Raw genomic sequence first — 14098 nt, forward strand, 5'->3', positions numbered from 1 at the left:
GCCCCTCTGGGGGCAGACAACGTGTTTCTCCCACCTCTAGCTTCCCCCCAACAGGTCCTTTGGCAAGGCCCCACCAGGAAGCCACTGGTGGCAAGGGACTCCCAGAAAAGGGACTCACTGGGTTCCAATGCTAATAGGTCGAAGAGGGTGTAGAAGGATTCTCCGGAAGCAGAGCACCAATAGATACTGCCTGCGGAGATACCATCATTACAGCCGTTTACAGATGAGGAAACTGAGACTGAGTTGACACAACTGATAGGCGGCAAAAGCAGGATTCAAACTCAGTTCTACCACGGCTTTAGCCCCTGTGCTGTCCTGCTTCTAGACAAGTCACATCTCCATAAGGAATGAAGAGTTTCTGGGCAGTCACTGGACAGTGCGTTTCTCAGAGGCAGGACTTGTGCCCTCCACACTTCGTCAGTTAGCACTTGCTCCATAACAAACAACTGCAAAACTCAGACGCTCAAAGCATAAAGTTTTATTTTTGCTCATGCGTGAGCAAAAATATTTAGGTGAGCTGAGTGGCCCCGTGGCTCCTGATCGGCCTTCGTCCCGGGAAGGTGGCCAGCTGTGGAGAGGGAAGGCCGCGCCCTGGCTCCACTTCCTCGTGTGTTTTGGAATCAGCTGCTGTCATCTGGTCTGGAACGGCTTTAACTTGGACAAATGAGCTCCTCTCCACTATGACACTAGGCCAAGCGTGTTCACATGGCAAGAGCAGGGTTCTAAGAAAGAGGACAGACCAAGATAGTCATTTCACAAAGGGCACTGGCACGGGGAGGTCATACTCGGAGCCATGGTAGGCCTCGCTCCCCTCCCCAGCACACCCCGCACCTGGAGCCCCTCAGGGGGCTGCACCCCCCAGGACCTGCCAGGCTCTTGGCTAGTGAGGACAGAGACCTTGCCCACGTTCCCCACTGTTCTCTCTCTAACAGAGGCTCATGGGGAGGCTGGATGTCGGAATATGTTCGTCCATGAAGCAAACAGCTAACGGGAAGGAAAGTGCGCCGCCCGCCCCTGCAGCCTCCCCCTCCTGGGACCGGCTCCCTGAGCACCAGGTGCAGAAGGTGGTCAGCAGCTGCTTCTGCCCCACGGTGATTCCAAAAATTCCTCAAAGGTAGTATCACCACGGCCTCCGGGATCGGACTCTCCCCACCCTCCAGGAGGAGAGAGAGTTTCTCACCACATGCCCCCACTTTGTTGCTGGAGTGGTAATGTTTGGGGAGAGCAGAGCAGGGCAGACAGAGCACGTCACCTTTCTTTCCATGACATAGAGCGTCTAAGAATGTGCAGTTGCCCCAGCCGGGGGTGACGATGGCTGACACCATCTCAACCCTCGGCAATCGCTGCTCAGCCGGCTTGCTGCTGAGGTGGCAGGGGGCTCCTGCGGGCACAGGCAGCAGAGGCCCCCAGCTCCCTCCACCGTGGATGCGGGGCAGCTGCCTATCTGCAGACAGAGAAATACCTGCCACACAGTCTCTGAACACACACGCACATGCACACGCACATGCACACACACATGCACACAGACACACATATGCACATCCTGAAATCGGCACATCTGCAGGGCATCCGACCTCCCCCTTCCGTGTACTTTCTTGATCTCAGCCCACACCCCTGCAGTCAGGTGACTCTGGTGAGGGCCCAGCCCAAAGAACCGGCATCCGATGCTGAGTTCCTGCATCTTGATTTCTGGTTTTGCATGACTCCGCACCATCCACACCCAGCTCTGTTTCACTCCCTGGAGTGGATGCTTCTCCCGGCTCCCCTCTGGACCCAGATCTCAGTCCCCTGTCACCCCAACCAGAACTTTGTCACTGAGACTGTTTTAGTTTCTACCAGCCACTCCATCCTCAGCCAGCACACCCCCAGGACCTCCCATCTAGAAGACAATAAAAAATTCACTAATGTGGCCTTCTTAGGGGGCATTTGCACAGTAAAAGACAGAGCCTTCCTCTGGACAGGATTGTCTCTGTGGGGACTCAGGGTAGTTTTCAGAGAGATGAAGATGTCTTGTATTTCAGTTATGGTGGTTACCCAAGTATAAGCAGTTGTCATAACTCATTACCCTGTAGGTCCAAAAATGGATAAATTTTACTATATATATTATATATCTTAATATATGTGGCTGTGTCTATATCTATCTCTGCCCATCTGTCTATATGCTATTGGTTGGGTTTTCTCTGGAAAACCCTGACTAATACACCAACCTGAGGGATGGGGAGGGAGGCAACAGGACACCAAAAATGCCGCTTCGAGCCCGAGATGCTCAGAATAAATGCAGGATCCTGGGAGAAGAGGGTAGAACAGAGAAGAGAAATAAAACTCTAGAAGAGGGGGCTCCAGACACCCAAGCTTCAAAGAGAGATGCAGCATTACCTAAAAAGCCATATGGGAGGAAGAAGAAATGTCTGTGTCTTCTTCTGGATTCCCAAGCAGTTATGATCCCTGTGCTCTGGTGCTGGTGAGACCTTTGCAGCCAGGGTTGAGGGTGATAACAAGGCTGCTGCTTAACCAAAGGGGAGATAAGTCATGGTGGAGTTTTTCATTGTCACAGCAAAGGAGAAGAGAGGATTGAGCAGGGCAATCTTTCTGCCGCTACCCAAACCCTAATTCTAAATAGGCACAGTCCTGGCTGCTGGCCTCAAGTATTCGTAACAGACAGCCCCTAGCAAGTGGCTCTCTCAACTTCCAGCCCTGCTCCTTCAAGGACAGCAGAGTCTGGGGGAGGAACTTCTGTCCCAGAGAAAAATGATTGAGTTGTTTGCAAACTCATCCCTGGGATCCATTTCCTCCAGAGAGTGAGAACAATCAAAAGGTACAAGGTCAAGAAGGAGAGGGAAGGGAGTGGTGGGGTGGAGCAGGCTGACACGACCCACCCAGGCCAGAAGACCACAGGGCTGAGATCAGCACTTCTCTGCAGGGCACCAGAAGGGTACGTATCTGCACCTCTGCATACCCTTCCCCTCACAAATGCTTCCCATGCTTCTGACAGCCAATTTCTCTCCATCTGTCATTGCAAATCTCCACGGCCTGTAAACACTTAGTGAAAAGAAGCCTAAGGTGAAGGCCAGAACTCTGGCAGAAGCCCTACAGAAATAGAGGCAAGGGTTTCCCCCTCATAGTACATTAATTCTTGCAGTTTTATAAAATTTAGCAGCTATGTATTTTATAAAACATACAGCAAACACAGGAGAAAGCATACGTTTTGTCAAACACATAGTTGCCAAATTGCTGGGGTGGCCGAAATTCACTCCAGGTGACAAACCCATGGGAAATCCATGCCTCTGTCTGCCAGAGGGCATGCAAAAGGACATTCCTGGCAGCACTATTTGTTGTACGCCCCCCAAACTGGAAACAACACAGCTGTCTATCAATAGCACAAGGGGTTGATAAATTGCAGCATATTCAGACAATAGATTACAATACAGCAATGAAAAATAACGGTTACAACCTGCATGACATGGATAAACCTCACGCGCACATGGTGACAAAAGAAGCCAGACATAAGAGTATATGCTCACAATTTCATTTATATAAAGCTCAGAAACAGGTATAATCAATTGCTGATGATAAAAGTGCAAGTGGTAGTTGCCTTTGGGGAGTGACCAGAAGGAGGAGAAGAGAGACACTTCGGGATATTCATATGGTTCTGTTTCTTGATTTGGGTGCTGCTGACATCAAAGTATTTCTTTGTAATAATTCATCAACCTATACATTTTTGTTTCTTTGGGGGGTTTTGTATTATATTCTGCTATTGATTATAGGCTTCTATTACAATTGAAAACGTTAGACTCAACAAACTGGTTCTGAGGTACTCATAGTTCGAGTCAAAACAAGAAGCATATGAATTTAACTTGGAGAAGATTTCCTATTCAAAGAGATGTCAGGATTTTTTTTAAGTTTTTATTTAAATTTCAGTTAGCATATAGTGTAATACTAGTTTCACATCAACCTATACATTTTAAGTTTGTATACTTTTTGTGTATATTATATTTTAATAATAAATGCATATGACATATGCATCTATATAAATATATACATGTATATATGTGTGTGTATATATATATACACATATATATATAAATATAAATAGAGAGAGCGCCCATGCAAATGTGCCAGGAACTAGGGATTTGACACTTTAAAAATTGCACAATCCATGACCGTGTGGAATTTAGGAGCCGGTGGAGGGAAAGACATTAAGCAAATAATCCCCCAAAGGAATAAAGAATAACAAATTGTGCTAAGTGCTATAAAAGGAAAGCAGGAAGACTCGAACAGGAGGTCTGATTTAGACCTAGCATCTGAGAAGGCTTCTGTGGGGAAGTGAGGCTTCAGCCGACACCTGCGGAGTGGATAGAAGTCAGCCCATAAGCCTTCAGGCAGAGGGAGAGGACAACAAATGTTCTGTGCAAGATGGGCTTGGCCCTTGGGAGGGACCCACCGATGGCGGCAGAGGGGACAGCAGGTGAGAAGCACAGGTGCACGAGACCAGAAACGTGGCATATTGGGGAAATTTCACGGGACCATGTGAAGGGTTTTGGATTTATTCTGAGAGCAGTGGGAAGCCACTGGATCCTTTTACATGGACGGACACACAATCCAATTTGTGTTAGTGGTACCTGCCATTGTTGTATAACGAAGATCGCAAAGAGGCAAAAGAGCACAAGGGAGACCAGCTAAAAGGCAGCTAGAACAGACATGGACTACTGGACTGCGATAGTGGGCTATTGATTCCACTCACTGAAATTGCAATCTAACAGCAGCTCTGTGAAAAACTAAAAGAAACATGACATAAAGTGTAAGCAAAACCAGTAACAACAAATAAAACCTTTAGTGGCTGACAATTATCCTTGTGTTTTTATCCATGACATTTATCCACATGCTTCAGCACCCCTTACTTCAAGGAGATCACATTCAAAATTAGCCCCTAAGGCTACTCTTTCAATATTTTTCTGAATCACGTTTGGCCAGGAGCAGTCGGGCACAGCATGGGAGCATATCAGGGATGATGTGCAGCATATCCTAATAACTAACACCAATGGAGCACTTGCCATTTGCCAAACATCCTTTTTTAGTGTTTATGTTGATGGTTTGTTTAATCCTCATGACAACTGTCTTAGGTGGACACTGTTTTTTCAACTGTTAGGATGAGGGCATGGAAGCAGAGAGAGGTGCCCCCCAATTCCCTAGCTATTGAAAGGCACGCAGTGCATTTTAACAATAGGCTGAAGTTCCTCCCAGGATCAAATCTTTGATCTTGACCTTTTTAGAACCTTTGACTAACAGTAATTTCCAGGCATATCAAAGAATGCTGGAGTTTGTTTGCACTTCCGATTTGGTTAAATTAATTGTCTTGTTTATTCCTTCATTGAAGTATCTGTTCCTGGAAGTCAAAGAGCTTCTATTGAAAGTCAGCTGGAAGCTTTGACAGCTAGGCACTGGGTGTTTGGTGTTCTTCATGATACGTGAGTCAGCTACACCAGCCACTGCTGGCTTCGAAAGTCAATGTGGAATTCCAAAACATGTGGCAATTTCAACTGCATTAATGGCATTTCCTGAGATATGATGAAAACCTATGAATTGAGCAAGTTCTTATTTCGATGTTTAAGCCTAGTAAAACTTTTTCAAAGAAGCTTCCATGAGGGAGACGTTAAATCGTAGTCAACTCTCTAAGATGCTACCAAATTAAATAACTCAACTGAAGTGACAATCAGTGAAACAGGCAGCTTTCACTGTGTGCTGGAGATAATTGCCTGCTATAGCTGCTGCTGGTGCTGAGCAGGTGACAAGTTTCTTTTGACATCTATTGTAAGATGCATTCCCTTTTCATAAGAACATAAAACGTGAAATATTGAATTTCAGATTGAGAGAAATAGGGCATTTTGGGACTAGCATCTTCCTTTTTTTCTAGGCAAGGAGTCCATTTCCCACCTGGCAGGACCCTGCCCCCTTCACCCTTCTAGACTGGTTTTCTTGCATCCTATCCTAGACTTCCAAACATGCTCTCCTACTCCAGTTACCCTCATGTCCCTCTAACCCAAATACATCAACTGTAAGGTAAACACATTCTAAATATCTTCTGAAGGCTGTGTAAGGGAGTGGCCTCTGGTATGAAGTAGCATTGCCTTATATTTTATTGTCACCATTCATTAGCTTTATGAGTACATTACTCTGCGTTCAGTTTCTCCTCCCAAAAAAATGAAGGTAATAGTACTTTCCTTTAGCTATTACTTCATTAAATAGTACTTAGATTTAGCCAAGGATATTAGCTGCTGTTATTACTATTACAGTTAATCAATTAATACCGATATTAATATCACAGTAGTAAATCTCTTATCTCTTATTAAGCAAGGCCCTTAGTTAATTGATTCAATTAAAAAGTGAAATTGAGTGAGAAATTCATAATAGTTAAAAAAATATTCAGGGTGTCTAGGTGGCTCAGCGGTTGAGCGTCTTGCCTTTGACTCAGGGTGTGATCCCAGGGTCCTGGGATCGAGTCCTGCATCAGCTTCCCTGTGCAGAGCCTGCTTCTCCTTCTGCCTATGTCTCTACCTCTCTCTCTCTTTCATGAATAAATAAATAAAATCTTTTAAAAAATAAAACAGGAAACATACTTAACAATGGAATATCAAGTGTCTACCTGAGATCAAGAGTGAGACAAGAGTATCCACTACCAGCATTTTAGTCAGTGTTATACTGGAAGTCATGGAAAAATAATTAATTAATTAATTAAAATAATAATTTCCTATTAAAATAGGAAAAAATAAGTGAAAATTATATGGATTGAAAAGAAAAGAAAAAATATTGCCCTAGTGACAGATAATATGATTGTGTACTTAGAAAAGCCAAAAGATTTTTCAGACAATTGAATCACCAAGGGAAGCTAGTAAGAGTTAAGCAGATCTAACATCCATATATTTTAAAAATAATATTGGGATACATTATTAATAAATAGTTATAAAAGAAAAAAATTTTTTAAAGATTTTTATTTATTTATTCATGAGAGACAGAGAGAGAGAGAGAGAAAGAGAGGTAGAGACACAGGCAGAGGGAGAAGCAGGCTCCATGAAGGGAGCCCGATGTGGGACTCGATCCCAGGACTCCAGGATCACGCCCTGGAGCGAAGTCAGGCACTAAACCGCTGAGCCACCTAGGGATCCCTAAAAGAAAATTTTTTTAAATTTATTTTTTATTGGTGTTCAATTTACTAACATACAGAATAACCCCCAGTGCCCGTCACCCATTCACTCCCACCCCCGCCCTTCTCCCCTTCCACCACCCCTAGTTCGTTTCCCAGAGTTAGCAGTCTTTACGTTCTGTCTCCCTTTCTGCTATTTCCCACACATTTCTTCTCCCTTCCCTTATATTCCCTTTCACTATTATTTATATTCCCCAAATGAATGAGAACATATAATGTTTGTCCTTCTCCGACTGACTTACTTCACTCAGCATAATACCCTCCAGTTCCATCCACGTTGAAGCAAATGGTGGGTATTCATCATTTCTAATGGCTGAGTAATATTCCATTGTATACATAAACCACATCTTCTTTATCCATTCATCTTTCGTTGGACACTGAGGCTCCTTCCACAGTTTGGCTATCGTGGCCATGCAAGATACATCCACGAAGGCAAAAGAAACAAAAGCAAAAATGAACTATTGGGACTTCATCAAGATAAGAAGCTTTTGCACAGCAAAGTATACAGTCAACAAAACTCAAAGACAACCTACAGAATGGGAGAAGATATTTGCAAATGACATATCAGATAAAGGGCTAGTTTCCAAGATCTATAAAGAACTTATTAAACTCAACACCAAAGAAACAAACAATCCAATCATGAAATGGGCAAAAGACATGAACAGAAACCTAAAAGAAAATTTTAAAGCTACTTAATACAATAATTTTAAAAATACCAACTACTTAAAATTAAAACAAAATCTGTGTGACTTTTACACTAAAAACTGGAAACCCTTCCTGAGAGAAAGTTTACAAGACCTAAATAACTTGAAGGATCTGCTATGTTGTTATGGAGAAGACTCGATAGTTTAAAATTGTCAGTTATTCCCAAATGGATCTATAAATTCAATGATATTCCCAGTAGAAGGCAATCTGTGTGTGTGTGTGTGAGAGAGAGAGAGAGAGAGAGAGAATTGACCTGCTGTTCTAACATTTTTTTTTGTTCTAACATTTATATGAGAAAGACCAAGAATAGCCAAAATAGCGTTGAAAAATAAGAAAAAAAAAATTGGAGGACTTACATTACCAGCTATCAAACCTTATTCTAAAGCTTCAGTGAGGGATCCCTGGGTGGCGCAGCGGTTTGGCGCCTGCCTTTGGCCCAGGGCGCGATCCTGGAGACCCGGGATCGAATCCCACATCGGGCTCCTGGTGCATGGAGCCTGCTTCTCCCTCTGCCTGTGTCTCTGCCTCTCTCTCTCTCTCTCTCTCTCTCTCTGTGACTATCATAAATAAATAAAAATTTATAAAAAAAAAAAAAAAAAAAAAAAAAAAAAAATAAAGCTTCAGTGATAAAGATAGTGTGGCATTGGTGAAAAGATAGGCAAATAAATGCACAGATTTGAACAGAGATTCCAAAAATGAAGATGAAAATGCATTAGGGAATAAAGGATGGTCTTTTTAATAAATAGGGCTTGCTCATCGCATATCCATATTAAAAATAATAATAAAGGAAGCATCCTCACCCTACTTCACACTACACACAAAAATCAATTCCAGATGTGTTATAGATCTAAATATGAAAGGTAAAATGATAAAGCTTTTAGGAGCTAACCTCAGAGAATATTCTTATGATTATAAACAGAACCATAAGGGCAAAGATGACTAATTGTACCATGATAATATCAAGAACGTCTGTTTTTCAAAGACAGTCCTGAGAAAATGAAGACAGGCTGCAGAGTGGAAGAAGATATTTGCGATACATACATTCATTCAATGGAGGACTCAAACTCAGAATATACAAAAAAAAAAAAGTCTATAAATTTCTAAGAAAAAATGTTGACATTCCAAGAGGAAAAGAGAAACATGACTTGAATAGCTACTTCATTAAAAAGAATATTCAAAAGGCCAATAACCATTTGAAAATGTGCCCGTCTTCATGGAAATGCAAATTAATGCCTCAATGAGACACTGAGCACTGGGATCTTGGTTTCCAAATATGACTTTCTGATAGAAGGGATCATAGCTCCTTGGAGAAATGGATAATTCTAAGGTGGGGCAGGAAAATACAATATGACCCAAGAATGCCTTATTAAGTAAAGTAAAACAGTGCTTAAAAAACAAAGGGGAAAAAAAAAAAAAAACAAAGGGACAAGGGATACATCAAAGGGACATGGAAGCCAGCCTGAAAGGGTTCCCAATGGTCAATGCTGGGAAAATTTGATCAATAAATAAATAAGGTAGCATTGGATTATCACCCAAAGTACAAAATTAATATACATGAGTCCTTACTGTTATGAATGAATGAATGAATGAATGAATGAATGAGGAAAATACAAATGAAACTTAATTTTCTCTCCTCATCCCCCTTGAGGGTGGTTAGATTCAGTGGTTCACTCCCAAACTACAAAATAGAGAAAGGAAAAAATGGAGACTTTGTGGTCAGGAAACTCCGCAAGTGCTGTGTTAACCAAGTGAAGGCTAACCTCCTCAGTGATGCCATGTGGTTGGTATGTATTCCTTAATTATGCTGTAATGAGAAGAGCATTTCACCTCTGTGGCATTCTTTCCAAAAATTGTTAACCCCATTCTAGTAATGACATCAGACAGACCGGATTAGGAGATAGGTTGCAGGATACCTTGCCAGTATTTCTCAACACAATCAAGGCCATAAAAACAAAGGAAAGACTGGAAATTTGTCACAGACCAGAGGAGGCTGGGGAAGCATGACAACTCCATGCAATGTGGTTCCCTGGAATGGCTCCTGGAACAGAAAGAGGAAAATAATGGAAAAACTGATGAAATCTAAATAAAGTCTGGAGTTTACTTAATAGTAATGTACCAATGTCAGTTTCTTAGCTTCGACCAATATATTATGGTAGTGTAAGCTGTGAACAATGGAGCACACGGGGTAAGGTCAACACAGGAACTACTATCTTTGCCACAAAGATTTACAAAAAATGTAAATCTAAAATTATTCTGCAATAAAAGAGGTACTAAAAACAAACAATAAGATGCCACATCACCCCCGCATGAATTGCTAAAATTAGGAAGGACAACAATGGCACCAACAACACCAAATATTTGCAAGGATGTTGGAAACATTGGACTTTCATACTCTCTGGATAAAAGTGTAAACTGACACACTGCTTTGGAAAACTCAGGCAGTATCTACAAAATCTGAATACAACTTAAGGGCCAGCAGTTTCCCTCCTAGAAAGATGCTCAAAAGAAATGCATGCATGTGTTCATCACAAGGCCTGTATAAAAATGTGTATGGCAGCGCCACTCACAACAGCCAGACATTGGAAACAACTTTAATATTCTCCAATAATAAGATGGATGAATTGGGTTATTCACCACATCCAAAGCACCATTGAACCCAGATGGTGGAAAACTATCCGGATGTGGTCATATTTTGCTAAAGGTCACTTGCATCTCTTTTTAAGCTACCATCTATTGAGTGCTTACCGTATCCCCACTATAGGTCATGGAACACTATGCAAGACTGGCCAAATTATTGCTATACTAAACAATACAGGTGGATTTTGCAAACACAGCCCCAAACAAAAGAAGTCAAGCCAAAAACACAACAAAAACATTCTGCTTGATTTATAAAATAGGCAAAAGTAATCAATGCTGATAGAAGTCAGAGTAGTGGTCACGGTTGAGGCAAGAGTGTGTAATGGTTGGAATAAGGCAGGAGGAAAGATTTTGGGGTGCTGGCAAAGTTCTGTTTCCTGATATGGTTGCCGTTTACCCTGGGTGTTTGCTTTGTGTAAAACTACATCTCTCCGTCCTCTTAGATCCGTGCTCTTTTCTCTATGTATATTACACTTCAATAAAAACTTTTCTTAAAGCTAAAAAATGATACATAATACTTCAAACCTGTTTAATTTTAACTTAAAGCATATAAATGCACATTCATTCACCACTCTTTTGATGTGGAGCCAAGGCTTTTCTTTGAGAACGGGTCCGCTGACTGGAGCTTCTTGTCATCTTTCTTACATAAACCACACCCATAATGCATCATCTACAATTTCCAGCGTCAATTGCTTTGAAGTAGAGCAAGACCTTAAAGACCCTTATAAAGCAATCAGAGCGCAGAATCTCGCTAGGATTTTATGATTTCCCCAATTCTGCCATTGTCTCAACCACACCCCGATTCCGTAGCAATTTTTTTTGCACTTCCCTTGAGTAAGTCTTTTCAAAGTTTTCAACTTAGCATTCATAGAAAGTTGTCATTGTTCTCACACTTATTTTATTTTTGTGGCTCATGTTGCATTCAGTGACTAACAGGTAAGGATGGCATAAATAGATTTGGAACCAAACACAAATGATCCTTGATAAACATACAATTCTGATGGCAGCAGACACATGTGGGTGTTCCGGAGAGCAGTCCACATTTACAGGCTCTTTTCCTGAGGTGGGCTTACATTCACCAATGTGTTTCACAGAGGAAATCAAGTTAGACCCCTGTGTCTGTCAAGTGGAGAGCTGGCTCATGCTGTCACGTACGCGCCTGAGCTCCCAGCTGCTACCACTGGTCATTTTTGGATCATCTTTCACCTGGGCCACTTGGAGGCCCCTGAATGATTGCAATCCAGGTACCTTTTTGTCCCCTAAAGTACAAAGCATGCACCTGTTTTGTGCTTCAAACTCTTTCAATGTAGAGCGCCTGGTGTACACTGGGTGCTCAGTAAAGAGATGCTGAGTGAGCAAACGACGAAACAAATGGATGTATGAGTTGCCAGTTCCTCCAGAACAGAAGTCCAGCCCTTCGGCCTGTTCTGCATGGTTCTGCCAGGCCAGATCCTGCTCACCTGCCCGGCCTCACCGCACCTCTCCTCCAGCACACCCCGAACCACAACCCCAGGGAGCATCTCCTGATTGCTGGCCATGTACTACTACACACGCTGCTCCTCTGTGGGAAGTCCTCTCTGCCACTGCCTTCCATGGAGGCGCCTGTGTAAGATTCAGCCATCCTTGCCTCCTCAGAGCTGTCCCTGCTGCATCCTGGCAGGATTCGGAACCTCCCATCTCCTGCTTACAAATCCTGCTACTATCATTCCTTGCCCCCGCCTGCTCTCCCATAGACAGTGCAACAGAGAGAACTGAAGACTGGAATTCAGCCTCTTTATTTGGCTGAAGAGTCCCAACATGTAGCCCAGCCTTGGCACAGAGTTGGTGTCCAACACAGTGTGAAAGCCGGAGTCCGCTGGCCTGGGTTCAGATCCTGGCTTGACCACTTGATAGCTGCAGAGCCTTGGGCAGATTCCTTCTCCAACACTCAGTTTCCTATAAAATAGGAGCGGGGATGGCTCCTTCTCCCTGTGCCTGTGGAGACCAAGTAAGATCTCCTTTGTAAAGAGCCTGGCCCACAAAAATACTCCATAAAGAGAATCTAAAAACACGTGGGCACGTGCACTCTCAAGGTCTAGCCAGCTGTCCACCTTCTATGTTCACCCAGACCCAATGGAAGTCTGAATGTAATGAGAACCCTCATATCTGCACGGGGTGGGCACTCAATAAATGTGTGCTGAGCAAATGAATGACGTTCTTCTGTCCCTCATCCCTTTCCTTTGTCCTGCTCTCCTCTCTGCCCCTACCACCGCTTTACACATCTAGGCCCCTCACTCTGTGAGTAATTTGAAATTAAAATCCCAAAGTTATTTTTCATAAGCAAGAACAGTCACTCTCGGGTCTGCTGGCACAGCAGCTTGACAGGGGGCTGGCAACAGCCAATTCACAGTGAGCCCTGCCAGGGGGCTGCACACATGCTTCTAAGAATAACTCAGTGTCCAAGAATTCTGCTGTTCTATCACAAGCTGGGGCCGGCGGGCAGCTGGTTTGCATTAGCACCGAGAGCGATACTGTCCCGCTCCCCTCGAGTGAGGCCAATTCACCTCCTTTCCCTCCTCTGTCCCACTCCGGGCTGCCACCAAGAAGCCAGAGCCTTCACTTAGCCGTCGTGAAAGTGCCCAGAATGGTCTGGTTAGGGATAACTTGCAGAGTAGATGAAGTTTGCCTTCTGGTCCTTTCGTCTCACATTTGAGTCATAGATTACACTTCCATTTGGGTGTCAACCCGAGTCCTCAAAACCACATTCAAACCTGACCTCACAGAGCAGCTGATGCCTGGGATTGTTCCTAACCCTCTCTTCATTCATTCATTCATTCATTTCTACACTGATGATTAAATAGTAAAGCTAAAGGGGACCTAGGATTCCCCTAGGGAGGCAGCTTGGTCCATAGTGGTTCTTATGATAGAGGGACAGCAACCTGCTCCTAAGGGCATTTGGAAATGTCTGGGAGCAGTTATTTTGGGAGTGTCACAAAGAGAAAGAGCCCTGCGGGCATATAGTGGGCAAGAGCTAAGGATGTAGAATACCCTGCAATTCACAGAACATTCCCACATGATGAAGAATCGTCCTGCCAAAAATGTCAGTAGTGTCCCCCTGGTGAAACACTGCTGGAGTGAGGTGTGTTGTCCTCCACTCATCCTTTTTCCTCCTACACTATAGCATATTGATGATGAGCACAGGCACCCTTATTCCTGGAACTCTACACGTCCTGTCTTCAAACATTTGAAATGGATTTGTTTTATGGACAGAAAAAGACAGGGGCTCTGGAGTCAAAAAGACCAGGACACATGTTCTGTTTCTGCCACTCCAATTGTGGAAACTCAAGCAGAGTTAATGATATTCAGAGCCCCCAACTCATCTGTGTAATGCTTCCCACAGTATCTATTGTGGTAATAAAGCGATTGTGAGGATGGCCATTATTTCACACAATCCATAGAAGTGAGTGATGGCTCAGCAATGAAAATTAAATAAGAGAACTCACAGAGTACTGGATGCAGAGCAGACGTTGAATATACTAGAGGTATCACATGGAAATGGCTTGTTCTGTGCTTGGCATG

The 14098-nt window shown here is 43.4% G+C and overlaps 1 long non-coding RNA gene across 1 annotated transcript; it reads right to left on the reverse strand.

Moving 5' to 3' along the window:
• Positions 1–535: 535 nt before the first annotated feature.
• On the reverse strand, positions 536–2659 carry LOC140642246 (uncharacterized). The gene is made up of 3 exons (XR_012038743.1): positions 2377–2659; positions 2208–2285; positions 536–722 (listed from the first exon to the last, which is right to left on the reverse strand). It is a non-coding gene; the product is annotated as an uncharacterized lncRNA (long non-coding RNA).
• Between the last annotated feature and the right edge of the window lie 11439 nt (positions 2660–14098).

The sequence above is a fragment of the Canis lupus genome, chromosome 11, assembly GCF_048164855.1.
Source record: "Canis lupus baileyi chromosome 11, mCanLup2.hap1, whole genome shotgun sequence".
NCBI lineage: Eukaryota > Metazoa > Chordata > Mammalia > Carnivora > Canidae > Canis > Canis lupus.